This window comes from Lithobates pipiens, unplaced genomic scaffold (genome assembly GCF_037356315.1).
Source record: "Lithobates pipiens isolate NorthernLeopardFrog02 unplaced genomic scaffold, aLitPip1_a1.2 Scaffold_25, whole genome shotgun sequence".
Classification (NCBI taxonomy): Eukaryota; Metazoa; Chordata; class Amphibia; order Anura; family Ranidae; genus Lithobates; species Lithobates pipiens.
The window spans coordinates 103,043,119-103,070,426 of NW_027507787.1; the positions used below are offsets into that span (position 1 = coordinate 103,043,119).

Below are 27,308 nucleotides of genomic sequence, written 5' to 3' on the forward strand. Positions count from 1 at the left end.
GAAAGAGTCCGAGCACCACTCGTTCACCCGTACCGCTGCCGACGGTGTGGAGTAAAGCGACATCATCATGTTGGGGCCAAGACCTATCTATATGTTCCAGGGTGGCCTGCATAAAGTGCCAGGCCACCCTGTCAAAGGCCTTCTCCGCGTCCGTTGACAACATAAGCAAGGGCCTTCCCTGTACATGCGCCGCATGGATTAAATTGAGGACTCGGGCCGTATTGTCTCTAGCTTCCGACTTATTTTTATTTTTTTTGCTTGTTTCCCAAGGTGACAATCTTGGCGATTGTCAAAGTGCCTGAAGAGATTGCCTATGGGCACATCACCCTGAAAGCACCCGATCTCGTTTGATGTTGGAGGCTAAGAAGAGTCGGGCCTTGTTAGTACCTGGATGGGAGACTGCCTGGGAATACCAGGTGTCATAGACTTCTTTTTATGTTGTTGACGTTGACCTGTTTTTTTTTGCTTGTTTCCCAAAGTGACCATCTTGGTGTTTGTCAAGAGGGTTGAGAGTGCCTGAAGAGATTGCCTATGGCCACATCACTCTGAAAGCACCCAATCTCATGTGATTTTGGAGGCTAAGAAGAGTCGGGCCTGGTTAGTACCTGGATGGGAGACCACCTGGAAATACCAGTGATTGTAGGCTTCTTTTTATGTTGTTGGCGTTGATTCATTTTTTTTTTTTGCTTGTTTCCCAAGGTGACCATCTTGGCATTTGTCAAGAGGGTTGAGAGTGCCCAAAGAGATCGCTTACAGCAGCATCACCCTGAAAGAGCCCTATCTCTTCTCTTCTCTGAGGCTAAGAAGGGTTGGGCCTAGTTAGTACCTGGATGGGAGATGGCGTTGGAATACCAGGTGCCGTATTCTTCTTTTTATGTTGTTGACATTGACCTGTTTTTTTTCGCTTGTATCTCAAGGTGACTATCTTGGCATTTGTCAAGAGGGTTGAGAGTGCCTAAAGAGATCGCTTACAGCCTCATCACCCTGAAAGCACCCTATCTCTTCTGATCTCAGAGGCTAAGAAGGGTTGGGCCTAGTTAGTACTTGAATGGGAGATGGCCTTGGAATACCAGGTGCCGTATTCTTCTTTTTATGTTGTTGGCGTTGACCTGTTTTTTTTCGCTTGTTTCCCAGGGTGACTATCTTGGCACTTTTCAAGAGGGATGAGAGTGCCCAAAGAGATTTCCTATGGGCACATCACCCTGAAAGCGCCCAATCTCCGCTGATCTCAGAGGCTAGAAAGGGTCGCGCCTTGTTAATACCTGGATGGGAGACCGCCTGGAAATACTAGGTGCGGTAGGCTTCTTTTTATGTTGTTGGCGTTGACTTGTTTTTTTTGTTTGTTTCCCAAGGTGACCATCTTGGCGTTTGTCAAGAGGGTTGAGCGTGCCTGAAAAAATCTACTATGGCTGCATCACCCTGAAAGAGCCAAATCTCATTTGATCTCAGAGGCTATGCAGGGTTGGGACCTGGTTAGTACCTGGATGGGAGACCGCCTGGGATTTCTCGATGCCATAGGCTTTTTTTTTAAGTTGTTGGCATTGACTTATTTTTTTTTATTGTTTTATTCTTTTATTAAGTATAAGTAGAACAACATAAATATAACAGTCAACCATACAGCATGACCCAGGGTCACAATTACATGGTAACAAAAAATAGGAAGCAAAATAACTCTGGGTTCTCAGAGGGGAGTCCTAGAGTTTCATGCAGAAAAGAGAGAAACCCCACCTCCGACATGTAGTACAGTATAACTAATGCAGCTCCGTTCGGACAAATGTAATCATGGAGAACAACTGGGACCACAGCGAGCCAGCTTATCATGACCTATGTGAACCAGAGAAAAATATGAGCCAGTCGTGTCCAGAACCCTGGGGTTCTTCTGGGTCCCAAAGGCTAGTAAGGAGACAAGGCATAGTCAAAAGGGAGGACGGGGGAAGAAGAGAGTGCAAAGACGGAGAGAGAGGAGGGGGGGGGATGGCGGCGGGGAAAAAAAGAAAAATAAAGACAAAAAGGGAGGGGGGGGGGAATGCCACCCAGGGCAGACATGGCCTACGTAGGTAAACGTTAGATGTTCAGTCTTTTTCTGGGACAGGGGCGCTGCTCACCTCCCGAATGTAGTCTCAAGTACCAGTAAAATACCTGCAGGGCCTCCATGTAACACTAAATGCCTCTTCAGTGTTGTGAAGGGTGGCGGTCAATTCTTCCATCCGGAGAATATGATTGACTTTGGAATACCACAGCACCTTGGATGGGGGCTCAGGCTGGTCGGTCAAGTGTAGAAGGCACGCTGCTGGGTTGTCTGCGATATCTACATTTCTGAGAGTTTTTATCGTCCCGGTCACCTCCACCCAAAAGTTCGTCAAGGCCGGGCATGCCCAGAAAATGTGTCCCATGGTCCCCGTATCTGAATTGCACCTCCAACAAACATCTGGGATCGATCTATTCATTTTATTCAGAAGATATGGGACTCTACACCAGCGTGAGACTATCTTGTATCCTGATTCTTGATATTGGTTTGCGATGGAAGCTTTATGTACTAATGTCAGGATCTTCCCTATCTGTTGTGGGGTAAATGTGATGCCAAAGTCCCTCTCCCATTTGTGGATAAATGGTGGGGTCGACTCCTCCTCCTGACTACTTAATAGGTTGTACAGGAGGGAGAGGGTGTGTCGCACAGGTTCCTTTTTGTGACATATGGATTCATAGGGCGTCAGGTCTCTAGGAGTGTAGGGGGCCCTTTGTATGGCCAGAAGAAAGGGACAAAGTTGATAAGCACTAAACAAGTCAAGCGGAGGGTCAGAAAGCTCGGCGACAGTTTGCGTGGTCGGGAGCCCTCCCGAGGACCACACCTCTCCCAGAGGCTGTTTCCCCACCACTGTCAACTGTCGCAGTTTCTTGTTGGTAAATCCCGGTGGGAAGTCTGGATTACCTATAACCGGAGTCATTGGTGACGGCAGGGGAGCAATGTGTGTGCAGCGGAACAACCTCCGCACAACAGCCAACGTAGCTCCCACTACGGGGTGATCTCTGAGGTCTTTTGGTAGGGAAGACAGGAGCCACGGGGAGGTCAATAGGGGAATGGATCCATCCTCAATCTCCATCTCCACCCACTGCTTGTGTGGGCCATTACAATGCCAATCAACGACTCTCGCTAGCAGAGTCACTCTGTAGTATTGTCTGAGATCTGGGAGACCCAGACCCCCCTTGTCCTTTGGTCTGGCAAGCAATTGCAAACGGGCTCTGGGCGGTTTGTGCGCCCAAATAAAGTCCCGGAGCAGCACCTGCAGTTGTCTGAAAAAAATTGTGGGTAACCGGATCGGTAATGTCTGGAACAAGTATAAGATCCGCGGGAGGGCTGTCATTTTGAATGCATTACAGCGCCCGAACCAGGTCAGTTTTAAAGCATGCCAGTTTCCCAAATCAGATTTCAGTCTATTCAGGAGAGGGACAAAATTAAGCGGGTACAATTGCGCCAAATCCGCTGCGATGTCAACGCCCAGGTAACGTATAGATTTTTCAGCTCAGTAGAATGGAAAAGCGGAGCGTAGCCTCTTGGCCTCACCATCCGGGACCGATATATTCAATACAGCCGACGGTGCAGTTGATTTTATTGTTTGATAGGCTGCCGTATCGCCGGAGAGCCGCGAGTATATTGGGAAGCGAAATGTGTGGATTGGAGACGAAAAAAATTAGATTGTCAGCGCACGCCGCAATTTTGTGGTGTGCTGAGGGTTTGGATATGGCAGTAATATTCGGGTCATTCCGAACGTGACACATAAGTGGTTCCAGTGTCAGAATAAAAATTAGGGGAGACAGAGGGCACCCCTGCCTCGTCCCATTAGTGATGGGGAAACAGTCCAAGATTCGTTTTTTTTTTTTCGCTTGTTTCCCAAGGTGACCATCTTGGCATTTGTCAAGAGGGTTGAGAGTGCCCAAAGAGTTCGCTTACAGCAGCATCACCCTGAAAGAGCCCTATCTCTTCTCATCTCTGAGGCTAAGAAGGGTTGGGCCTAGTTAGTCCCTGGATGGGAGATGGCTTTGGAATACCATCTGCCGTAGTCTTCTTTTTATGTTGTTGACATTGATCTGTTTTTTTTTCGCTTGTTTCCCAAGGTGACTATCTTGGCATTTGTCAAGAGGGTTGAGAGTGCCCAAAGAGATTGCCTATGGGCACATAAGCCTAAAAGCGCCCGATCTCCTCTGATCTCAGAGGCTAAACAGGGTCGGGCCTTGCTAGTACCTGGATTGGAGACCACCTGGGAATACTAGGTGCTGAAGGCTTCTTTTTATGTTGTTGGCGTTGACTTGATTTTTTTGTTTGTTTCCCAAGGTGACCATATTGGCGTTAGTCAAGGTTGAGAGTGCCTGAAGAAATCTCCTACGGCCACACCACCCTGAAAGAGCCCAATCTCATCTGATCTCAGAGGCTAAGCAGGGTTGGGACCAGTTTAGTACCTGGATGGGAGACCGCCTGGGATTTCCAGATGCCGTAGGCTATTTTTTCCGCTTGTTTCCAAGGTGACCATCTTAGTGTTTGTCAAGAGAGTTGAGAGTGCCTACAGCCACATCACCCTGAATCTGTTCCATCTCATCTGATCTTGGAGGCTAAGCAGGGGCGGGCCTGGTTAATGCCTGGATGGGAGACCTCCTGGGAATACCAGGTGTCGTAGGCTTCTTTTTTTTTTCAAATATAATTTTTTATCCAATAGGGAAGTACATAATGCAACAGAGAAATACAGAGCAAAAAGCAGCTGAACAATACTTGATACAGGTATATTCGCAACTGTGAGTCTGCCTTCCATCAATCACAATGATTCGAGGCACGGATAAAGTACTGTACCAAGATCTAGGGTCACACAAACCCCAGGTCCCTCCAGCATAATCCATCCAGAGGGGGGTGTGGGGCCGTCATTCCCAATTTTCCACTTTTTCCAAAAGAGAGAGGGGGTGGAGGGGGTGAGAGATAGGGGAGGAAGGCAGAAAAGAGAAGGATTGAAAGATGAGAAAAGGAGAAGAGGGGACGAGACACGATGTCCAAGGGGCCAGTCAAGGAAAGCTCAGAGCACTAAGGCGATAGCAGGCGCATCCTTCCAGCAAGATTATAAAGGTATTCCAGATGTCTCAGGTTTGTTTAAAAAATTCTTCTTGAGTAATGAAAGGGGGGGAACATTTTTTCCAATAGAGAGGGATGCAGGATTTCGCCGCATTTATCACATGCCGTGAAATTGATTTTTTTGTACTTCTTAATGGGAATCTGTGAATGGTGCAAGAAAAAGAATGCAGCCTCTTCCTGGATGGAGAAGTCTGTGAATTTTTGTGTTATGCATCGGATCTCTGTCCAGAAGTCCACCAAGCTGGGGCAGGACCAAAAAATGTGCAGCAACGTGCCCTCTTCTTCTCCACACCTCCAGCATATGTTCGAGGAAGAGGGGAAACATTTCTGCAGCTTTGATGGTGTCAAATACCACCTGGTGAGAAGTTTAAAATTCGTCTTCTGTATCTTCGTGCACAGCGACATTTTGAGAGCCAAAGTGATAATGAGTTGTCTCTGTGCTGGGGAAAATGAGCAATTAAGGTCCTTTTCCCAGTTGGACAGACAGGTTAAGTGTGGGTAATCTGTTTGAGAGAGAATGTGGGCCAAAGGGCCTTCGCTCCTGCATAGAGTCTCAAACTCCGTCTGAGGGCGCGCAAACGTTTGAGGATTGGGGATGGAATGGAGAAAATGATGTCGTTGCGCCGCTCTCCAAAAAGGCAGTTGGAAAAGCCCTGTCGGATCTGTTAGGGTTGATTTTCCATCAATGACAAATTTAGACGCATTGTCTAGGTTGGAATTTCTAAGTGGGTCCCCAGTTCAAAGGTTGGATGGCCACGTATAGGGAATAGGGGGGAAGTCAAAGACGTGAGTGTGTTTTGGGTAGCGATCAGGTGACTGACTTTCAACTAAGCCCCTATAGTGGGATGTGACATAAATTCTGTGGGTAAATACTTATAGCACCACATGGCACTTCTTAGCGGAATTCGGGAGTGAACTTAGAAAGTTTGTTTCGATTCCAGTCCAATACGCGCCCCAGGAGTGTGGTCGGACCAAGTAATATGGCCGATGGAGGAAGAGCTCACCAAGTGCAGTTGGTCATGTGGAATCAAGAAGAAGTCTATCCTCAAGTATGATTTGTGAGGGGAAGAGCAAAAAGAGTAGTCCCTTTCCCCAGAGTGTTGCAGACGCCAGACATCAACTAATTGGTCATTCAGTAAACACTTAGTAATCCGCTTTCTAGAGGAAATGAGGAGCGAGGAGAAAGAGGCAGAAGTGTCAACCGATGGCGAAAGGGGACATTAAAGTCCCCACCTAATATCAACTGGCCCTCCCGAAAGTCACATAATCTGTGCAGGGTAGTTCTGAGGAACGTGTCTTGGTGATCATTGGGAGCGTACACAGTGGCAAATGTAAAAAGGCGCTCTCCAATGTGGCCCCTAAGAAAAAGATATCGGCCCCCAGGGTCCACCAAAGAATCCTGGAGAACCCAGGGGAGCCTGCTAGAGATCAGAATGGAGACTCCCTTGGTCTTAGAGGAGGGGTTAGTAGAGTGGTAGACCTTAGGGAAGGATCTCGACCATAGAAAGGGGAGGCTAGTATTTTTAAAATGTGTTTCTTGTATAAAGGCCACATCAGTACAGGAAGTCTTCAGTTCTCACAGGAGGATCCACCGTTTTTCAGGGGAGTTCAGTCCCTTAACGTTTAGAGAGGTGACCTTGACTGAGTCTGCCATCGCTCCTCTGGGAGGGGGAGGGGGACGTCAGAGAAAAGCAAAGAAAGTTGAACCAAGGTAGGTTTTGGGTAGGTAATGCATGGCGGGAACTAAGGGGGAGAAAGGAAGGGCAAATGGAAGGAAAGATAAAGGGAAAAAAAGGCTGGGCACTTCAACCCCAGGGGGAGAGGGAAATTAAGGGTTGTCCGCACTCAACAGTACAGGAAGGGTATACTAAAACAGCACAATTATGCTATAGCGCTTACCAGATGTACACTGGGTTTAAAGCGCTGTCCTACTTGGGTTGGTGGGTAGACAGGTCAAGAGGGAGCCCCCGAATCCTAGTCCCCCCAGTCCCGGCAGTGGTAAATGTCACGTCTGATACCAGTATGCAAATAAAAGACAATCAGTAACATCATAGAACCAAAAAACAATAGTATAACCAAAACAGAGGTAGAGCATATAACTGTCAGCACTGAGGGGTCTCCTCGGCTCGCCCTAAACATAGGCATGCATGAGGGAGCCCGTAGCAACAGAAAAGGCATCACAGAATGGGATCCACGACCCCCGTCCCATACCCCTAAAGTACATGCAGTCACCGAACAAATGCATTTCTCCCTTTGGCAGATTGTCCTCTCCTTACCCCCTCTCCCCCGCCCACGCCCCGGGGGGAAAAGGGGCAGGGAAGGGGGGGAGGGGGGAGTGGAAGGGGGGAAAGGGGGAGTGAAAGGGGGGAAAGGGGGAGGTAAAGGAGGGAAGGGTGGGAAGGGGGGGAAAGGGAGGGGGGAAACAGGGGAGAGGGGACAAACATGCGGATATGTCAAGTCCTTTAGCGCACTCCCACCAGCAAACACCCGGACCCCAAAAAATTTAAACTCCTCCCCTCCATGGTCACCACATCAAGATGAAAGAGGAGCAGCCCTGGTCGGTGCATGGAAAATCCGTCAGGCAAATGGCTGGGGCCACCATCCCTCCATCCAACGGGAGACTTCATCCGAGCAGCAGTCCTGGGGCCCGCCAATTAGTGTCTCTCCTGCATCGCCATCGGGGGCTGTGTAGAGCATCCAGTAAGGGGTAAATCCTCCAGGGGGGTCCAGAGTCACACTGGAGGGAAGCAGTGTCTTGTACCAATAGGCTCAATAAATAAGTCATCAGGGTCCCCGAAAGCTGCAGAAGGCAATGTCGGCAAAGAGTAGGTGGGAGCCAGAGGGGGGGCGAGGGGCGCAACCAGGGGGAGGGGACACATATGCGGGAATGTCTAGCCCTTCCAGTACAGTGCACTAGGTATCACTCAGACCCCCCAAAGTGCAACTCCCCCATCTAAGGTCAAGACTCCAGAAGGGAAGATGAGCCGCCCTGGTCTGTACATGAAAGAACCTGCTGCCAAGGGGTTGGGGCCATCATCCCTTCCTCCAATGGGAGATGCCACCGGCATGACAGCCCTGTGTCCTGTCAAGTGGTGCCCCTCTGACAATGTCGTTGTGGTATATGTGGAGCATCCAGGGAGAGGCAGGGACCACCCAAACAGTGAGGGGTAAAGCCTCCAAGGGGGACCGGTGTCAGACAGGAGGATAGCGGTGTCTTGTACAAGTTGGTTAATTAGACAAGTCATCCAGTGTGTTCCTGTGAGCAGCGGAAGTAAAGGTCGGTAAGGATTATGAATGGGTGGGGGCCAGGGAGTGCATAAAACTGCCACCAGATGACCGGGGCAGAGAGGGCAAGGGGATGAAAGTCAGATCTGGTAAGTGGGGGCGGGGGTGAGGAGTGTCCCTCATATTACTCACGTTGGCCATACCTTGAAGCTGAGCGCTCTGCATACCCAGGACGTTCTTCTGTATAATCTAGCCTATCTGTATACATTAGCCTGTCTTTTGTACACATTAGTTGGTCCTACACTAGTCTGTCTGTATACACTAGTGTATACAGATAGGCTAGATTATACAGAAGAAGGTCCTGGGTATGCAGAGATGGAGGATATGGTATACAGAGAGAGAGGCTAGAGTATGCATACTTGCTAGTGTATACAGACGGACTAGTGTATACAGAAGACCGGCTAGTTTATATAGGGAGGCTAATGTGTGCAAAAGACAGGCTAGTGTATACAAATAGGCTAGATTATAGAGAAGAACATCTTGGGTATGCAGAGAGAGAGGCTGGGTTACACAGAGAGGCTGGTGTATGCAGACTTGCTAGTGTATACAGACGGACGAGTGTATACAGAGAGGCTTGGGTATACAGAGAGCTAATGTATAAAGAGCAGCTAGTGTATACAAAAGACATCCAAGGGTATACAGAGAAACTCGTGTATGCAGAAGACGGGCTAGTTTATACAGAGAGGCTAAAGTGTACAAAACACAGGCTAGTGTATATAGATAGGCTAGATTATACAGAAGAACGTCCTGGGTATGCAGAGATGGAGGCTAGGGTATACAGAGAGAGAGACTGTGTTACACAGAGAGGCTAGAGTATGCAGACTTGCTAGTGTATACAGACGGACTAGTATATACAGAAGACCAGCTAGTTTATACAGAGAGGCTAATGTGTACAAAAGACAGGCTAGTTTATACAGATAGGCTAGATTATACAGAAGAACGTCCTGGGTATGCAGAGATGGAGGCTAGGGTATACAGAGAGAGAGAGAGAGATAGGCTGGGTTACACAGAGAGGCAGGAGTATGCAGACTTGCTAGTGTTTACAGATGGACTAGTGTATACAGTAGACCGGCTAGTTTATACAGAGAGGCTAATGTGTACAAAAGACAGGCTAGTGTATACAGATAGGCTAGATTATACAGAAGAAGGTCCTGGTTATGCAAGAGATGGAGGCTAGGGTATGCAGAGAGAGAGGCTTGGTTACACAGACTTGCTAGTTGTATACAGGCGGACTAGTATATACAGAAGACCGGTTAGTTTATACAGAGAGGCAAATGTGTACAAAAGACAGGCTAGTGTATACAGATAGGCTACATTATACAGATAGGCTAGATTATACAGAAGAACGTCCTGGGTATGCAGAGATGGAGGCTAAGGTATACAGAGAGAGAGGCTAGGGTACGCATACTTGCTAGTGTATACAGAGGACCGGCTAGTTTATACAGAGAGGCTAATGTGTACAAAAGACAGACTAGTGTATACAAATAGGCTAGATTATAGAGAAGAACGTCCTGGGTATGCAGAGATGGAGGCGTGGTTACACAGAGAGGCTAGTGTATGCAAGCTTGCTAGTGTATACAGACGGACTAGTGTATACAGTAGACCAGCTAGTTTATACAGGGAGGCTAATGTCTACAGAAGACTGGCTAGTGTATACACATAGGCTAGATTATAGAGAAGAACGTCCTGGGTATGCAGAGATGGAGGCTAAGGTATACAGAGAGAGAAGTTGGGTTACAAAGAGAGGCTAGTGTATGCAGACTTGCTAGTGTATACCGGTGGACTAGTGTATACAGAGAAGCTTGGGTATACAGAGAGCTAATGTATAAAGAGATGCTAGTGTATACAAAAGACAACCAAGAGTAGACAGTGAAGCTCGTGTATACAGAAGACCGGCTACAGAGAAGCTAATTTGTACCAAAGACAGGCTAGTGTATGCAGAGAGGCTGGGACACCGAAACTATTGTAAAAATAAGGCAGGCTAGTGTATATAGATTACGGGCACGTGTATACAGAAGACAGTCTATATTGAGTGGCTGGTGTACACAGAGAGATTAATGTATACAGAAAAGCTAGCGTGTAAAGAAGACAGGACTTTATTTTTTGCTAATGCAACTACTTCTGAAACATGTAAAGTGCTTTTTTCATATTTTGGTGCTGTTAAAAAGTGATGTGTTGTCAGTGGTGATATCAATGTGACAGTTAATGTGGAGAACTACAACTATACAAAATAGAGCAAAAGAGTGCTAAGTGATAGAGACGATATTGCTTTTGAAAGATTTGTATTATTATACATAACATTGTTAGCAGACAAATAGGACAATTTACATGGCTTAATAATGCAGAGCGTAATTTATCAGGAGAGAGATCCAAAACGTTAGTTGCAGTAGCTTCATAAAACTGAGAAATCGTTGCATTACTCTAAATTTAAAAGTTGTTCCGGTAGCACTAAAAAGACGATATTAGATGAGTGATCTACACATTTCGTTTACTATTGCAGAGAGATACCGGCTAAATGTTAATATGTTAATATGTGCTGCGTGTAAGGTAGAAATTAGATGGTTTAGTGTGAGCTGGTTTACCAGGATTTAGAGATAGTAATCTGTTCATACTAATAATAAATATAGCAAAATAACTCTAAAATTAATATTGAGACAGTATATACAGGTCGGGTTTAAATGGAAATACACGAAATAACAGCAACGACGTGTGTAGGTTTTTATCAATCAGGTTCATTACGTGTCTTCAATCATGTAGTGAATATACCCCAAATATAGCACAAGGATGAGAAAGCATAATAACTAACAGAGGATGACATGGCAAAAAGACAAACTGCATTAGAAATGTGAATATGAATTAGAGATGAAATGCCAATCCCCACGGCTACGTACAGCAAAGTGTGAGCTAAGCAGCTAAATATTGTGCAATAGCAGAGATTAGGTATTGCAGTCGAAAGTTATCTATAGCAGAGAGATACCAGCTAAATGTGAGACGAGCAATTAAACTGTTCACGGTAGCATTGCATTACTCTTAATATGTGCAGCGTGCAAAAAAGCAATAAGATGGTTTTGTATTACCCTAAAATTAGCAGTATACGTAATAAAGGTCAGTAGGTAACCTGGATTTAGACATAGCAAACTCTACAATCTAATTTAGCAAAATTAGAACGGATAATATTGAGACAGTATATAAAAGTCGAGTTTAAGTGGAAATACACAAAATATCTAGCTTACCTTTACATTGTTCAATAGAGCGTTGCAAAGTAATACCAAAGAAGAATGTTGGAATATCAATTAGATGAGATGATTGCTGTAATCATGAAATATCAGCAACGACGTGACGAGGTTTCTATCGTTTTTCAGGATTCTTACGTGTCTTTAAGGATGAGTAAGTATAATAACTGGCAAAGTATGACAATTGCAAAGAGACAAATTGCATTAGAGATGTGAGGTAGACATGAAATGTCATTCCCCATTGGTTATTTACATGTAACCATTAATACAGTTAACGCGGCTACATACAGCAAAGTGTGAGCTAAGCAGCTAAATATTACTTAATATTGCAGAAATTTTGAAAATTGCAGTTTAAAAGAGATCGGAAGCGTTAGTTGCAGTAGATCCAAAATGACTGAGAAATAATTTCAGTACTAATAAATGTAAAAGTTATCCCGGCAGCACTGAGTGGACTGATATTAGATGAGTGATCGTTGTGGTACAAATTCAGTTTCCTATAGCAGAGAGATACCAGCTAAATGTGAGAAGAGCAATTAAACTGTTCACATCGGTAGCATTGTATTACTCTTAATATGTGCAGCGTGTAAAGAAGCAATAAGATGGTTTTGTATTATCCTAAAATTAGCAGTATACGTAATAAAGGTGAGTAGGTAACTTGGATTTAGACATAGCAAACTACAGGTCGAGTTTAAGTGGAAATACACAAAATATATAGCTTACCTTTACATTGTTCAATAGAGCGTTGCAAAGTAATACCATGGCAGAATGTCGGAATAGCAATTAGATGGGATGATTGCTGTAATCATGAAATATCAGCAACGACTAGGTTTCTATCGGATGAGAAAGTATAATAACTGGCAAAGTATGACATGGCAAGGAGACAAATTGCATTAGAGATGTGAGATGGACATGAAATGTCAATCCCTATTGGTTACTTACATGTAAACGCGGCTACATACAGCAAAGTGTGAGCTAAGCAGCTAAAGGGTATTTTAAGAGTAAATTGACGTAGCTTGAAAATTCCAACGTGTAAATCGTTCCATTAATTTTGCTACGCACGAAGACGGCTTACAATGATTGTTTTCCGTTTCCACTGGTTATTGGCATAATGTATCAGTAACCATGAACATTAATAGTGATAGACAGCTCACATTAGGATGTATGCATGATGTGAATGTAAAATAGTTGCATTATGTGTTATTAATGTAATCAAACTGTATTGCTATGCTTTGCTACTGCAACCACTTCTCAATCAAGTAAACCGTCCCACTGCTTTTCTCACATTTTGCTGCTGTTAAAAAACGTGTTGCAAGTGTTATGTGTTACAAATGGTTAACAGTTAATGTGGAGAGGAAGTAATACACAAAATAGATTTAGAAAGAGAATCCTATTGCATAGAGGTAGCGAGAGATGGTTGCATTACTCTTAAGGCAGAATGTCGGAATAGCAATGAGATTCGATGGTTGCAACATAAAACGAAATTGAGCACGGCTAAAATACAGAACAACAGTACATAATTTAAGAGTACAGTAGAATATAGTATAAATTATTTAAGATTAAATAGACTTAGAATGAAAAAAATCTAAGTTTAAATCGTTGAGTAAATCGTTGAGTAAATCGTAAATTTATCAGCTAAGTTAACGCTGAGATTATGATTAATTTCACAGTTCCATTACGCGGTCCTTTTCCACTGGTATAGTCATAATTTAATATCAGTAATTGCTATCAGTAAATATTAAAATTGTAAGACGGTTCACGGTTATGTGGAATTGATATGGATTTAAAAGCGGTACATTAATTTTCTGAAGCATATGGCAGAAAGACGGCTTACACTGCTTTTCTCACATTTTGCTGCGGTAAAAAGAAATGTTTTGTCACTGTGTTTTAACTGTGACAGTTAAGGTGGAGAAAAAGAAGTAATACAGAAAATAGAGTCAAACAGTGGAAGCGTTTATTTGTCATGACAGCTGATACTGGTTGAGCAATAAAACTGTTTTATTAAGATGTAAGACTAGTTTTATTCTCTACATATAGGCTTTTCAGAGAGTTGTATAATATAGGCGACCAATAGGACATTTAAATGGCTTAATATTGTAGGGAGGAAGTATCGCTGTTCAAAGGTAAGAGATTGAAAGCTTAGCTTGTATATTGCCGAGAAATAGTTGCGTTAGTCGAAATTTAAAGGATATGCCGGTACCAATGAGAAAGCTTATATTAGACTAGTTGATCTTTGCATTACACAATCCTATTATTATTATTAAGATCATAGTGCAGAGAGATACTCAGTTAATGTCAGAGATACTCGGTTAATGTCAGAAAAGCAATAAAACTGTTTACATCGTTAGCGAGCGATAGTTACATTACTCTTAGTATGTGCAGCATGTCTGGTAGCAAATGGATGGTTTTGTGAACATTTTGCATTAACGTACAAGTAGCGGTAGAACTCATCGAAGTGAATAGATTTAACCGGATTTTGAGATAGTACTCTCTATTTCTAATAAGAAATAAAGAAAAATAAGTCAGGATGGTGTGTCAGGACTGTCACATACTCAATGTGACAGTTGATGTGGAGAATTACAAATATGCAAAATAGAGCAAAAGAGTACATGGTTTATTTTGATGTATGATAGTTTTATTGCATGCTTGATGTGGATGATTAAAATCGTGTAGTTATCTATAAGAATGAAAAGGCATAACATGGCAATGAGACATACTCCATTAGAGATGTGAGCTAGATGAAATGATGAAATGTCTCTGTATAGCCCAGATTGTCTTCTGTTATCACTTAGCCTACCCTCTAAATTCACTAGCCTCTCTATATACACCAGCATGTTTACACTAGCCGGTCTTCTGCATACAATAGCCTGTCTTCGATATACACTAGCCTATGTTCTGAATACACTAGCCCGTCTTCTGTCTTCTATATGCCCTAGCCTGTCTTCTGTATACATTAGTCTCTCTGTATAAACTAGCATCTCTGTATACCCCAAACTGTCTTCTGTAAAAACATGTCTCTCTTCATAGCCTGTCTAGCCTTTCTTCTGTACACACTAGCTTCTCTGTATACACTAACCAGGCTTCTATATACAATAGCTTCACTCTATGCACTAGCCTCTCTGTATAATCTAGCCTCTCTATATACCCTAGATAGTGTTCTGCATTCACTAGCCTCTCCTCCAGCCTTTATTCTGTATTCACTAGCCTTTCTTCTGTATGCTGTAGTCTTCTATATATACTAGCTTCTCTGTACACCCCTGCATCTCTGTAATACACTAAACCCTTTGTATACCACAGCCTGTCTTCTGTATACTCTAGACTGTAAAAACTAGCTAGAATACACCAGCCTGTCTTCTGTACCCACTAGACTCTCTGTATACACTACCCAGTCTTCTGTATACACTGTCAGCTTGGATATATACCCAAGCCTGTTTTCTGTATACACTAGTCTCTCTATATGCATTGTCCTATCTGTATACACTCGACTCTCTCTATACACTAACCTCTCTATATACACTAACATCTAGCTTCTCTTTAAACTAGCCTCTCTGTGTACCCCAGCCTCATTGTTTACTCTAGCATACTCAAGCCTATCTGCATACACGAGTCTGTATTCTGTATTCACTAGCCTTTCTTCTGTATGCTGTGGTCTTCCATATATACCAGCTTCTCTGTACACCCTAGCACTGTAACAGTGCTAGGTTCCTGTATTACAGAAACAGAACACCAGCAATAAGGTGTATACTGTGCAGGAGGCACACAACACCCACTCTAACTTCCGCATGCGCAGTACACAGCAACACAGATTCCGAAAATTGCCGAGCATGAACGGCGCCTGCGCACTGAGTCCAGGTTCTATCCCCACTATCCAAGTGGACATAGAGTCAGAATATAAAAGAGCCGAGCGCAGCGAGGCCGAGCCCGAAGCGTGGCGAGCCAAGCTCGCCTGCGAGGGGCCCTCTAATATTCAAAACCCTATGTCCGCTTGGATGGTGGGGCTACCACCTCAACTCACCGCGCAGGCGCCGTTCAGCTTCGGAGATTTTCCGAAGCTTCGTCTGCTCCGTATTGCGCATGCGCAGTACATCGCGGACACTATATCATGGCCGGACAGTATATGGCAGAACACCTGCACCAGTCAACCACCGGTGTCATGTGCATCGCTGTCTAATATAGAGCAGGGTCCGGGAAGCCAATACCTCCCCGCAATTTCGGTCGCAATAGCATTGCCCTACCAATACGCATATGTTTTCCGCGCCAGAGGAACTTGATAAAGATTGAGCGAACCGCATGAAAGAAAGTCTGGGGTATTTTGATAGGTAAGGCTTGTAGTAGGTACAGAAGTCGTGGCATTGCGTTCATCTTCAACACATTACAGCATCTGAACCATGACAGAGCTAGTGGGTCCCATCTTTTAAGGTCCGATGTAAGCCCATAGGCTTCTTTTTATGTTGTTGGCTTTGACCTGTTTTTTTTCCTTGTTTCTCAAGGCGACCATCTTGGCGTTTGTCAACAGGGTTGGGCGTGTCTTGAAGAGAACGCTTATGGCCACATCAACCTGAAAGCACCCAATCTCGTCTGATTTCAGAGGCTAAGCAGCGTCAGGCCTAGTTAGTACCTGGATGGGAGACTGCCTGGGAAGACCAGGTGCCATAGAAGGATCTGGTCTGGTTAGTGTCTTGATTGGGAGATCGCCTGGGAATACTGGATGCCGTAGGCTTCTTTTTATGTTGTTGGCTTTGACCTGTTTTTTTTAGCTTGTTTCCCAAGGTGACCATCTTGGCTCTTGTCAAGAGGCTTCAGAGTGCCCAAAGAGAGTGCCTACAGCCAAATCACCCTGAAAGAGCCTAAAAGCCTAAAAAGGGGCGCTGCTCACCTCCCGAATGTAGTCTCAAGTACCAGTAAAATACCTCCAGGGCCTCCATGTAACACTAAATGCCTCTTCAGTGTTGTGAAGGGTGGCGGTCAAATCTTCCATCCGGAGAATATGATTGACTTTGGAATACCACAGCTCCTTGGATGGGGGCTGAGGCTGCCTCCACAGTGTGGGAATGCCGGCCCGGGTGGCGTTCAGGAGTTGCATCGTGAGGGTTTTTTTGTATTTTCGAACAGGCTGTCCGGTCAAGTGTAGAAGGCACGCTGCTGGGTTGTCTGCGATATCTACATTTCTGAGAGTTTTTATCGTCCCGGTCACCTCCACCCAAAAGTTCCTCAAGGCCGGGCATGCCCAGAAAATGTTTCCCCTTTTTTCCCTGTATCTGAATTGCACCTCCAACAAACATCCGGAATCGATCTATTCATTTTATTCAGAAGGTATGGGACTCTATACCAGCGTGAGACTATCTTGTATCCTGATTCTTGATATTGGTTTGCGATGGAAGCTTTATGTACTATTGTCAGGATCTTCCCTATCTGTTGTGGGGTAAATATGATGCCTAAGTCCCTCTCCCATTTGTGGATAAATGGTGGGGGTCGACTCCTCCTCCTGACTACTCAATAGGTTGTACAGGAGGGAGAGGGTGTGTCGCACAGGTTCCCTTTTGTGACAGATGGATTCATAGGGCGTCAGGACTCTAGGAGTGTAGGGGGCCCTTTGTATGGCCAGAAGAAAGTGACGAAGTTGATAAGCACTAAACAAGTCAAGCGGAGGGTCAGAAAGCTCGGTGACAGTTTGTGTGGTCGGGAGCCCTCCGGAGGGCCACACCTCTCCCAGACGCTGTTTCCCCACCACTGTCAACTGTTGCAGTTTCTTGTTGGTAAATCCCGATGGGAAGTCTGAATTACCTATAACTGGAGTCATTGGTGACGGCAGGGGAGCAATGTGTGTGCAGCGGAACAACCTCCGCACAACAGCCAACGTAGCTCCCACTACGGGGTGACCTCTGAGGTCTTTTGGTAGGGTGGACAGGAGCCACGGGGAGGGGAATGGATCCATCCTCAATCTCCATCTCCACCCACTGCTTGTGTGGGCCATTACAATGCCAATCAACGACTCTCGCTAGCAGAGTCACTCTGTAGTATTGTCTGAGATCTGGGAGACCCAGACCCCCCTTGTCCTTTGGTCTGACAAGCAATTGTAAACGGGCTCTGGGCGGTTTACGCGCCCAAATAAAGTCCCGGAGCAGCACCTGCAGTTGTCTGAAAAAAATTGGGGGTAACCGGATCGGTAATGTCTGGAACATGTATAAGATCCGCGGGAGGGCCGTCATTTTGAATGCATTACAGCGCCCGAACCAGGTCAGTGTTAAAGCATGCCAGTTTCCCAAATCAGATTTCAGTCTATTCAGGAGAGGGACAAAATTAAGCGGGTACAATTGCGCTAAATCCGCTGCGATGTCAACGCCCAGGTAACGTATAGATTTTTCAGCCCAGTAGAATGGAAAAGCGGAGCGGAGCCTCTTGGCCTCACCATCCGGGACCGATATATTCAATACAGCTGACTTGGCGCAATTGATTTTATAGTTTGATAGGCTGCCGTATCGCTGGAGAGACGCAAGTATATTGGGAAGCAAAATGTGTGGATTGGAGACGGAAAAAATTATAACATCAGCGTACGCCGCAATTTTGTGGTGTGCCGAGGGTTTGGATATGCCAGTAATATTTGGGTAATTCCGAACGTGACACATAAGTGGTTCCAGTGTCAGAATAAAAATTAGGGGAGACAGATGGCACCCCTGCCTCATCCCATTAGTGATGGGGAAAGAGTCCGAGCACCACTCGTTCACCCGTACCGCTGCCGACGGTGTGGAGTAAAGTGACATCATCATGTTGGGGCCAAGACCTATATGTTCCAGGGTGGCCTGCATAAAGTGCCAGGCCACCCTGTCAAAGGCCTTCTCCGCGTCCGTTGACAACATAAGCAAGGGCCTTCCCTGTACATGCGCCGCATGGATTAAATTGAGGACTCGGGGCGTATTGTCTCTAGCTTCCAACTTATTTTTATTTTTTTTGCTTGTTTCCCAAGGTGACCATCTTGGCGTTTGTCAAGAGGGTTGAAAGTGCCTGAAGAGATTGCCTACGGGCACATCACCCTGAAAGCACCCGATCTCGTTTGATGTTGGAGGCTAAGAAGAGTCGGGCCTTGTTAGTACCTGGATGGGAGACCGCCTGGGAATATCAGGTGTCGTAGACTTCTTTTTATGTTGTTGGCGTTGACCTGTTTTTTTTCGCTTGTTTCCCAAAGTGACCATCTTAGTGTTTGTCAAGAGGGTTGAGAGTGCCTGAAGAGATTGCCTATGGCCACATCACTCTGAAAGCACCCAATCTCGTCTGATCTTGGAGGCTAAGAAGAGTCGGGCCTGGTTAGTACCTGGATGGGAGACCACCTGGGAATACCAGTTATTGTAGGCTTCTTTTTATGTTGTTGGCGTTGATTCGTAGTTTTGTTTTTTTGCTTGTTTCCCAAGGTGACCATCTTGGCATTTGTCAAGAGGGTTGAGAGTGCCCAAAGAGATCGCTTACAGCAGCATCACCCTGAAAGAGCCCTATCTCTTCTCTTCTCTGAGGCTAAGAAGGATTGGGCCTAGTTAGTACCTGGAGGGGAGATGGCGTTGGAATACCAGGTGCCGTATTCTTCTTTTTATGTTGTTGACATTGACCTGTTTTTTTTCGCTTGTATCTCAAGGTGACTATCTTGGCATTTGTCAAGAGGGTTGAGAATGCCCAAAGAGATTGCCTATGGGCACATAACCCTGAAAGCGCCCGATCTCCTCTGATCTCAGAAGCTAAACAGGGTTGGGCCTTGCTAGTACCTGGATTGGAGACCACCTGGGAATACTAGGTGCTGTAGGCTTATTTTTATGTTGTTGGCCTTGACCTGTTTTTTTTTTTTCACTTGTTTCCCAAGGTGACCATTTTGGCGTTTGTCATGAGGGTTGAGAGTGCCCGATGAGATCACCTACGGCCCCATCACCCTGAAAGCGCCCAATCTCGTCTGATCTCGGATGCTAAACAGTGTCGGGCCTGGTTAGTACCTGGATGGGAGACCGCCTGGGAATACCAGGTGCCATAGGCTTCTTTTTTTTTTTTTTTTTTTATTTAGTAGTATGCGACATACAATGCAAAGGCAACTTCACAGAATGTGTGATACAAATAGTTACAAACAAACGATCATATTGCATGGATATCAGAGCCAATGGTAAGAAGTCCGAGGAGAATAGCACGTGTACAGCTTTGCGGTCATATCAAGATGAGATTAAAGCTCCATCTCATTGGGATCCTCTACCACTTAAAATATTATTGATACTAGCCCTGCTACCCTCGAAGAGTTTAGATATCCATAGATAGGGGAAGAGTATTGTGTAGTAGTCAAATGGGGTCGGAACATACCATTTTCTTTTCCCTTTTTTGAGTTAAGAAGGGAAATAGTAGAACTGAAAGGAGGGAGAAGGGGAAAGAGAAGATTGGGGAAGGAAATTGCAGAAAAGGAAAAGAAGGGGTAAGGGGGTGTCGTGGGTAGAGTGGATAGGGTGGGGTCCCCTCCCAGGGAGCAAGAGACGCCCTCGGCTCACCAGCTCATCAGCTGTCAAACGTTTGGAACAGCGATCTCCAACGATCACCATGAGCTTACTATGTCTCATGGAGGTATTCTTCCGAAAAGCGAAACTGGGTCCAGTAGAACCATCTGTTCCCATGCTCCTCCATTTTATCCCTCATTGTGGCAGTCAGGTCTTCCATTCGTTCAATATCATTTACCCTTGCGAACCACTGGGTCACCATTGGAGCAGATTGCTCTTTCCACTGACTTGGGATGCAGGCCCTAGCTGCATTGAGGAGATGTTTAAGTAAGGACTTATGATAACGCTTAGATTGAGAAGAACTGCTGCGGGATCATTGGCTAAGGAAATGTCTGTGAACTTGTGGATGAGTCTCAGGACAGGCTGCCAGAATGTTTGTAATTTAGGGCATTCCCAGAAAGGGTGGAGAATGGTGCCAGCCTGTTGCCCACAGCGACAGCAGCGGTCAGATTGACCGGGGAATATTTTGTACAACACCACCGGTGTACGATACCAGCGTGTGATCAGCTTATATGAGATCTCCTGATATTTACTGCAGAGTGACGACTTATGGGCGAAAAAGAGTATTCTGTCCTTCTGTGGTTTGGAGAATGTAGTTTGTAAGTCTCTTTTCCATTTAGCTAGGAAGGGTGGATCCGTGGAGGATTGTGCGCCTGTCAGGATTTGGTAGGACCTAGAGAGGGAACCACGAATTGGGCCATCATCCAGGCAAAGTTCCTCAAAGGGGTGGAATTGTCTAGAGAAGAACGACTGGTTAGGTAGTGATCCAAGGAAATGGATTAGCTGTCTAGCTCTCCAGCTATCCAATGCAACAGGTACTTGCTCTAGCAGTATGGTCCCCATGGGAATCAAGCCCGTGGGTCCAAGAAATAGGGCTGCTCTCAGAAGCCCTTTCGGGGTTTGCCTGGTAAAGGCCTGGTCAGACAGGCCCGGAGGGAATCTAGGATGTCCAATAATTGGGGTCATAGGAGAAGGGAAGTTAGTCAGGTGGGAAAGGTGAAAAAAACTATCCATCTCGGCGAGCGAGGGGCCAATTAACGGGTGAGTAGTCACACAGGGCTCCAATGGCCTCCCCGCCCAAGGCAGACAAGCCAGTGGAACCCACGCCATCTCCTGCTCTAGCTTGACCCATAGCTTCAGTTCCCCATGCCGGTGTCTTATCACATATGGTCCCCCATCGGATAGTGTCCGCTATGTACTGCGCATGCTCAGTACACAGCAACACAGATTCCTAAAATTGCCGAGCATGAACGGCGCCTGCGCACTGAGTCCAGGTTCTATCCCCACTATCCAAGTGGACATAGAGTAAGAATATTAAAGAGCCGAGTGCAGCGAGGCCAAGCCCGAAGCGTGGCGAGCGAAGCTCGCCTGCGAGGGGCCCTCTAATATTCACAACCCTATGTCCGCTTGGATGGTGGGGCTACCACCTCCACTCACCGCGCAGGCGCCGTTCAGCTTCAGAGATTTTCCGAAGCTTCGTCTGCTCCGTACTGCGCATGCGCAGTACGGCGCGGACACTATATCATGGCCGGACAGTATATGGCAGAACACCGGCACCAGTCAACCACCGGTGTCATGTGCGTCGCTGTGTAATATAGAGCAGGGTCCGGGAAGCCAATACCTCCCCGCAATTTCGGTCACAATAGCATTGCCCTACCAATACGCATATGTTTTCTGCGCCAGAGGAACTTGATAAAGATTGAGCGAACCGCATGAAAGAAAGTCTGGGGTATTTTGATAGGTAAGGCTTGTAGTAGATACAGAAGTCGTGGCATCGCGTTCATCTTCAACACATTACAGCGTCCGAACCATGACAGAGCTAGTGGGTCCCATCTTTTAAGGTCCGCTGTAAGCCCATAGGCTTCTTTTTATGTTGTTGGCTTTGACCTGTTTTTTTTGCTTGTTTCTCAAGGCGACCATCTTGGCGTTTGTCAAGAGGGTTGGGCGTGTCTTGGAGAGAACGCTTACGGCCACATCAACCTGAAAGCACCCGATCTCGTCTGATTTCAGAGGCTAAGCAGCATCAGGCCTGGTTAGTACCTGGATGAGAGACTGCCTGGGAAGACCAGGTGCCATAGAAGGATCTGGTCTGGTTAGTGTCTTGATTGGGAGATCGCCTGGGAATACTGGATGCCGTAGGCTTCTTTATATGTTGTTGGCTTTGACCTGTTTTTTTTAGCTTGTTTCCCAAGGTGACCATCTTGGCCTTTGTCAAGAGGCTTCAGAGTGCCCAAAGAGCGTGCCTACGGCCAAATCACCCTGAAAGAGCCCAATCTCATCTGATCTCGGAGGCTAAGCAGCGATGGGCCTAGTTAGTACCTGGATGGGAGACAGCTTGGGAATACCAGGGGTTGAGAGTGCCTAAAGAGATCGCTTACAGCCTCATCACCCTGAAAGCACCCTATCTCTTCTGATCTCAGAGGCTAAGAAGGGTTGGGCCTAGTTAGTACTTGAATGGGAGATGGCCTTGGAATACCAGGTGCCGTATTCTTCTTTTTATGTTGTTGGCGTTGACCTGTTTTTTTTTGCTTGTTTCCCAGGGTGACTATCTTGGCATTTTTCAAGAGGGATGAGAGTGCCCAAAGAGATTGCCTATGGGCACATCACCCTGAAAGCGCCCAATCTCTGCTGATCTCAGAGGCTAGAAAGGGTCGCGCCTTGTTAATACCTGGATGGGAGACTGCCTGGAAATACTAGGTGCGGTAGGCTTCTTTTTATGTTGTTGGCGTTGACTTGTTTTTTTTGTTTATTTCCCAAGGTGACCATCTTGGCGTTTGTCAAGAGGGTTGAGCGTGCCTGAAAAAATCTACTATGGCTGCATCACCCTGAAAGAGCCAAATCTCATTTGATCTCAGAGGCTAAGCAGGGTTGGGACCTGGTTAGTACCTGGATGGGAGACCGACTGGGATTTCTCGATGCCATAGGCTTTTTTTTTAAGTTGTTGGCATTGACTTATTTTTATTTTTTTTTGTTTTATTGTTTTATTAAGTATAAGTAGAACAACATAAATATAGCAGTCAACCATACAGCATGACCCAGGGTCACAATTACATGGTAACAAAAAATAGGCAGCCAAATAACTCTGGGTTCTCAAGGGGAGTCCTGGAGTTTCATGCAGAAAAGAGAGAAACCCCACCTCCGACATGCAGCTCCGTTCGGACAAATGTAATCATGGAGAACAACTGGGACCACAGCGAGCCAGCTTATCATGACCTATGTGAACCAGAGTAAAATATGAGCCGGTCGTGTCCAGAACCCTGGGGTTCTTCTGGGTCCCAAAGGCTAGTAAGGAGACAAGGCATAGTGAAAAGGGAGGACGGGGGAAGAAGAGAGTGCAAAGACGGAGAGAGAGGAGGGGGGGGGGGGATGGCAGCGGGGAAAAAAAGAAAAATAAAGACAAAAAGGGAGGGGGGGGGGGGGAATGCCACCCAGGGCAGACTTGGCCTACGTAGGTAAACGTTAGATGTTCAGTCGTTTTCTGGGACAGGGGCGCTGCTCACCTCCCGAATGTAGTCTCAAGTACCAGTAAAATACCTCCAGGGCCTCCATGTAACACTAAATGCCTCTTCAGTGTTGTGAAGGGTGGCGGTCAATTCTTCCATCCGGAGAATATGATTGACTTTGGAATACCACAGCACCTTGGATGGGGGCTGAGGCTGCCTCCACAGTGTGGAAATGCAGGCCCGGGCGGCGTTCAGGAGTTGCATCGTGAGGGTTTTCTTGTATTTTCGAACAGGCTGTTCGGTCAAGTGTAGAAGGCACGCTGCTGGGTTGTCTGCGATATCTACATTTCTGAGAGTTTTTATCGTCCCGGTCACCTCCACCCAAAAGTTCCTCAAGGCCGGGTATGCCCAGAAAATGTGTCCCATGGTCCCCGTATCTGAATTGCACCTCCAACAAACATCCGGAATCGATCTATTAATTTTATTCAGAAGATATGGGACTCTATACCAGCGTGAGACTATCTTGTATCCCGATTCTTGATATTGGTTTGCGATGGAAGCTTTATGTACTAATGTCAGGATCTTCCCTATCTGTTGTGGGGTAAATGTGATGCCAAAGTCCCTCTCCCATTTGTGGATAAATGGTGGGGTCGACTCCTCCTCCTGACTACTTAATAGGTTGTAGAGGAGGGAAAGGGTGTGTCGCACAGGTTCCTTTTTGTGACAGATGGATTCATAGGGCGTCAGGTCTCTAGGAGTGTAGGGGGCCCTTTGTATGGCCAGAAGAAAGTGACAAAGTTGATAAGCATTAAACAAGTCAAGCGGAGGGTCAGAAAGCTCGGCGACAGTTTGCGTGGTCGGGAGCCCTCCCGAGGGCCACACATCTCCCAGACGCTGTTTCCCCACCACTGTCAACTGTCGCAGTTTCTTGTTGGTAAATCCCGGTGGGAAGTCTGGATTACCTATAACCGGAGTCATTGGTGACGGCAGGGGAGCAATGTGTGTGTGCAGCGGAACAACCTCTGCACAACAGCCAACGTAGCTCCCACTACGGGGTGATCTCTGAGGTCTTTTGGTAGGGTGGACAGGAGCCACGGGGAGGTCAATAGGGGAATGGATCCATCCTCAATCTCCATCTCCACCCACTGCTTGTGTGGGCCATTACAATGCCAATCAACGACTCTCGCTAGCAGAGTCGCTCTGTTGTATTGTCTCAGATCTGGGAGACCCAGACCCCCCTTGTCCTTTGGTCTGGCAAGCAATTGCAAACGGGCTCTGGGCGGTTTGCGCAACCAAATAAAGTCCCGGAGCAGCACCTGCAGTTGTCTGAAAAAAATTGGGGGTAACCGGATCGGTAATGTCTGGAACAAGTATAAGATCCGCGGGAGGGCCGTCATTTTGAATGCATTACAGCGCCCGAACCAGGTCAGTGTTAAAGCATGCCAGTTTCCCAAATCAGATTTCAGTCTATTCAGGAGAGGGACAAAATTAAGCTGGTACAATTGCGGCAAATCCGCTGCGATGTCAACGCCCAGGTAACGTATAGATTTTTCAGCTCAGTAGAATGGAAAAGCGGAGTGTAGCCTCTTGGCCTCACCATCCGGGACCCATATATTCAATACAGCCGACGGTGCAATTGATTTTATAGTTTGATAGGCTGCCGTATCGCCGGAGAGCCGTGAGTATATTGGGAAGCGAAATGTGTGGATTGGAGAGGAAAAAAATTAGATCGTCAGCGTACGCCGCAATTTTGTGGTGTGCCGAGGGTTTGGATATGCCAGTAATATTCGGGTCATTCCGAACGTGACACATAAGTGGTTCCAGTGTCAGAATAAAAAATAGGGGAGACAGAGGGCACCCCTGCCTCGTCCCAATAGTGATGGGGAAAGTGTCCGAGCACTCTGTAAGCACCCAATCTCGTCTGATCTTGGAGGCTAAGAAGAGTCAGGCCTGGTTAGTACCTGGATGGGAGACCACCTGGGAATACCAGTTATTGTAGGCTTCTTTTTATGTTGTTGGCGTTGATTCTTTTTTTTTTTTTTTCGCTTGTTTCCCAAGGTGACCATCTTGGCATTTGTCAAGAGGGTTGAGAGTGCCCAAAGAGTTAGCTTAAAACAGCATCACCCTGAAAGAGCCCTATCTCTTCTCATCTCTGAGGATAAAAAAGGGTTGGGCCTAGTTAGTCCCTGGATGGGAGATGGCTATGGAATACCAGGTGCCGTAGTCTTCTTTTTATGTTGTTGACATTGACCTGTTTTTTTTTCGCTTGTTTCCCAAGGTGACTATCTTGGCATTTGTCAAGAGGGTTGAGAGTGCCCAAAGAGATTGCCTATGGGTACATAAGCCTGAAAGCGCCCGATCTCCTCTGATCTCAGAGGCTAAACAGGGTCGGGCCTTGCTAGTACCTGGATTGGAGACCACCTGGGAATACTAGGTGCTGAAGGCTTCTTTTTATGTTGTTGGCGTTGACTTGTTTTTTTTTTTTTGTTTGTTTACCAAGGTGACCATCTTGGTGTTTGTCAAGAGGGTTGAGAGTGCCTGAAGAGCTCGCCTATGGCCACATAACCCTGAAAGCACCAGATCTTGTCTGATCTCAGAGACTAAAAAGGGTCGGGCCTTGTTAATACCTGGATGGGAGACCACCTGGGAATACTAGGTGCTGTAGACTTCTTCTCATGTTGTTGGCGTTGACTTGGTATTTTTGTTTGTTTCCCAAGGTGACCGTATTGGCGTTAGTCAAGGTTGAGAGTGCCTGAAGAAATCTCCTACGGCCACACCACCCTGAAAGAGCCCAATCTCATCTGATCTCAGAGGCTAAGCAGGGTTGGGACCAGTTTAGTACCTGGATGGGAGACCGCCTGGGATTTCCAGATGCCGTAGGCTTCTTTTTATGTTGTTGCCGTTGACCTATTTTTTTCCGCTTGTTTCCAAGGTGACCATCTTGGTGTTTGTCAAGAGAGTTGAGAGTGCCTGAAGATATTGGCTACGGCCACATCACCCTGAATCTGTTCCATCTCATCTGATCTTGGAGGCTAAGCAGGGTCGGGCCTGGTTAATGCCTGGATGGGAGACCGCCTGGGAATACCAGGTGTCGTACGCTTCTTTTTTTTGGTCAAATATAATTTTTTCTCCAAATAGGGGAAGACGGTCCCCCGAGTACATAATGCAACAAAGAAATACAGAGCAAAAAGCAGCTGAACAATACTTGATACAGGTATATTCGCAACTGTGAGTCTGCCTTCTGTACCAAGATCCAGGGTCACACAAACCCCAGGTCCCTCCGGCATAATCCATCCAGAGGGGGGTGTGGGGCCGTCATTCCCAATTTTCCACTCTTTCCAAAAGAGAGAGGGGGTGGAGGGGGTGAGAGTTAGGGGAGGAAGGCAGAAAAGAGAACGGTTGAAAGATCAGAAAAGGAGAAGAGGGGACGAGACACGATGGCAGCCACTGTCCAAGGGGCCAGTCAAGGAAAGCTCAGAGCACTAAGGCGATAGCAGGCGACATCCTTCCAGCGAGAATATAAAGGTATTCCAGATGTCCCAGGTTTGTTTAAAAAATTCTTGTTTACCTTGTGATGTGAGGATCAAGTCCTCCATTTTTTTTAATGTCCTCTATTTTCCTAAGCCAGTGAGTAATGAAAGGGGGGGAACATTTTTTCCAATAGAGAGGGATGCAGGATTTCGCCGCATTTATCACATGCTGTAAAATAGATTTTTTTGTA

The 27,308-nt window shown here is 46.2% G+C and overlaps 8 pseudogenes; all 8 read left to right on the forward strand.

The window, feature by feature from the left end:
* The first annotated feature begins 527 nt into the window (after window positions 1-527).
* LOC143931557 (5S ribosomal RNA) lies at window positions 528-646 on the forward strand (annotated as a pseudogene).
* A 3,730-nt stretch (window positions 647-4,376) lies between these two features.
* Window positions 4,377-4,496, forward strand: LOC143931506 (5S ribosomal RNA; annotated as a pseudogene).
* A 58-nt stretch (window positions 4,497-4,554) lies between these two features.
* Window positions 4,555-4,673, forward strand: LOC143932089 (5S ribosomal RNA; annotated as a pseudogene).
* Window positions 4,674-18,641: 13,968 nt separating this feature from the next.
* On the forward strand, window positions 18,642-18,760 carry LOC143931950 (5S ribosomal RNA; annotated as a pseudogene).
* Window positions 18,761-18,859: 99 nt separating this feature from the next.
* LOC143931663 (5S ribosomal RNA) lies at window positions 18,860-18,978 on the forward strand (annotated as a pseudogene).
* A 323-nt stretch (window positions 18,979-19,301) lies between these two features.
* On the forward strand, window positions 19,302-19,420 carry LOC143931254 (5S ribosomal RNA; annotated as a pseudogene).
* Window positions 19,421-19,523: 103 nt separating this feature from the next.
* Window positions 19,524-19,642, forward strand: LOC143932267 (5S ribosomal RNA; annotated as a pseudogene).
* Window positions 19,643-26,350: 6,708 nt separating this feature from the next.
* Window positions 26,351-26,470, forward strand: LOC143931507 (5S ribosomal RNA; annotated as a pseudogene).
* Window positions 26,471-27,308: the final 838 nt, after the last annotated feature.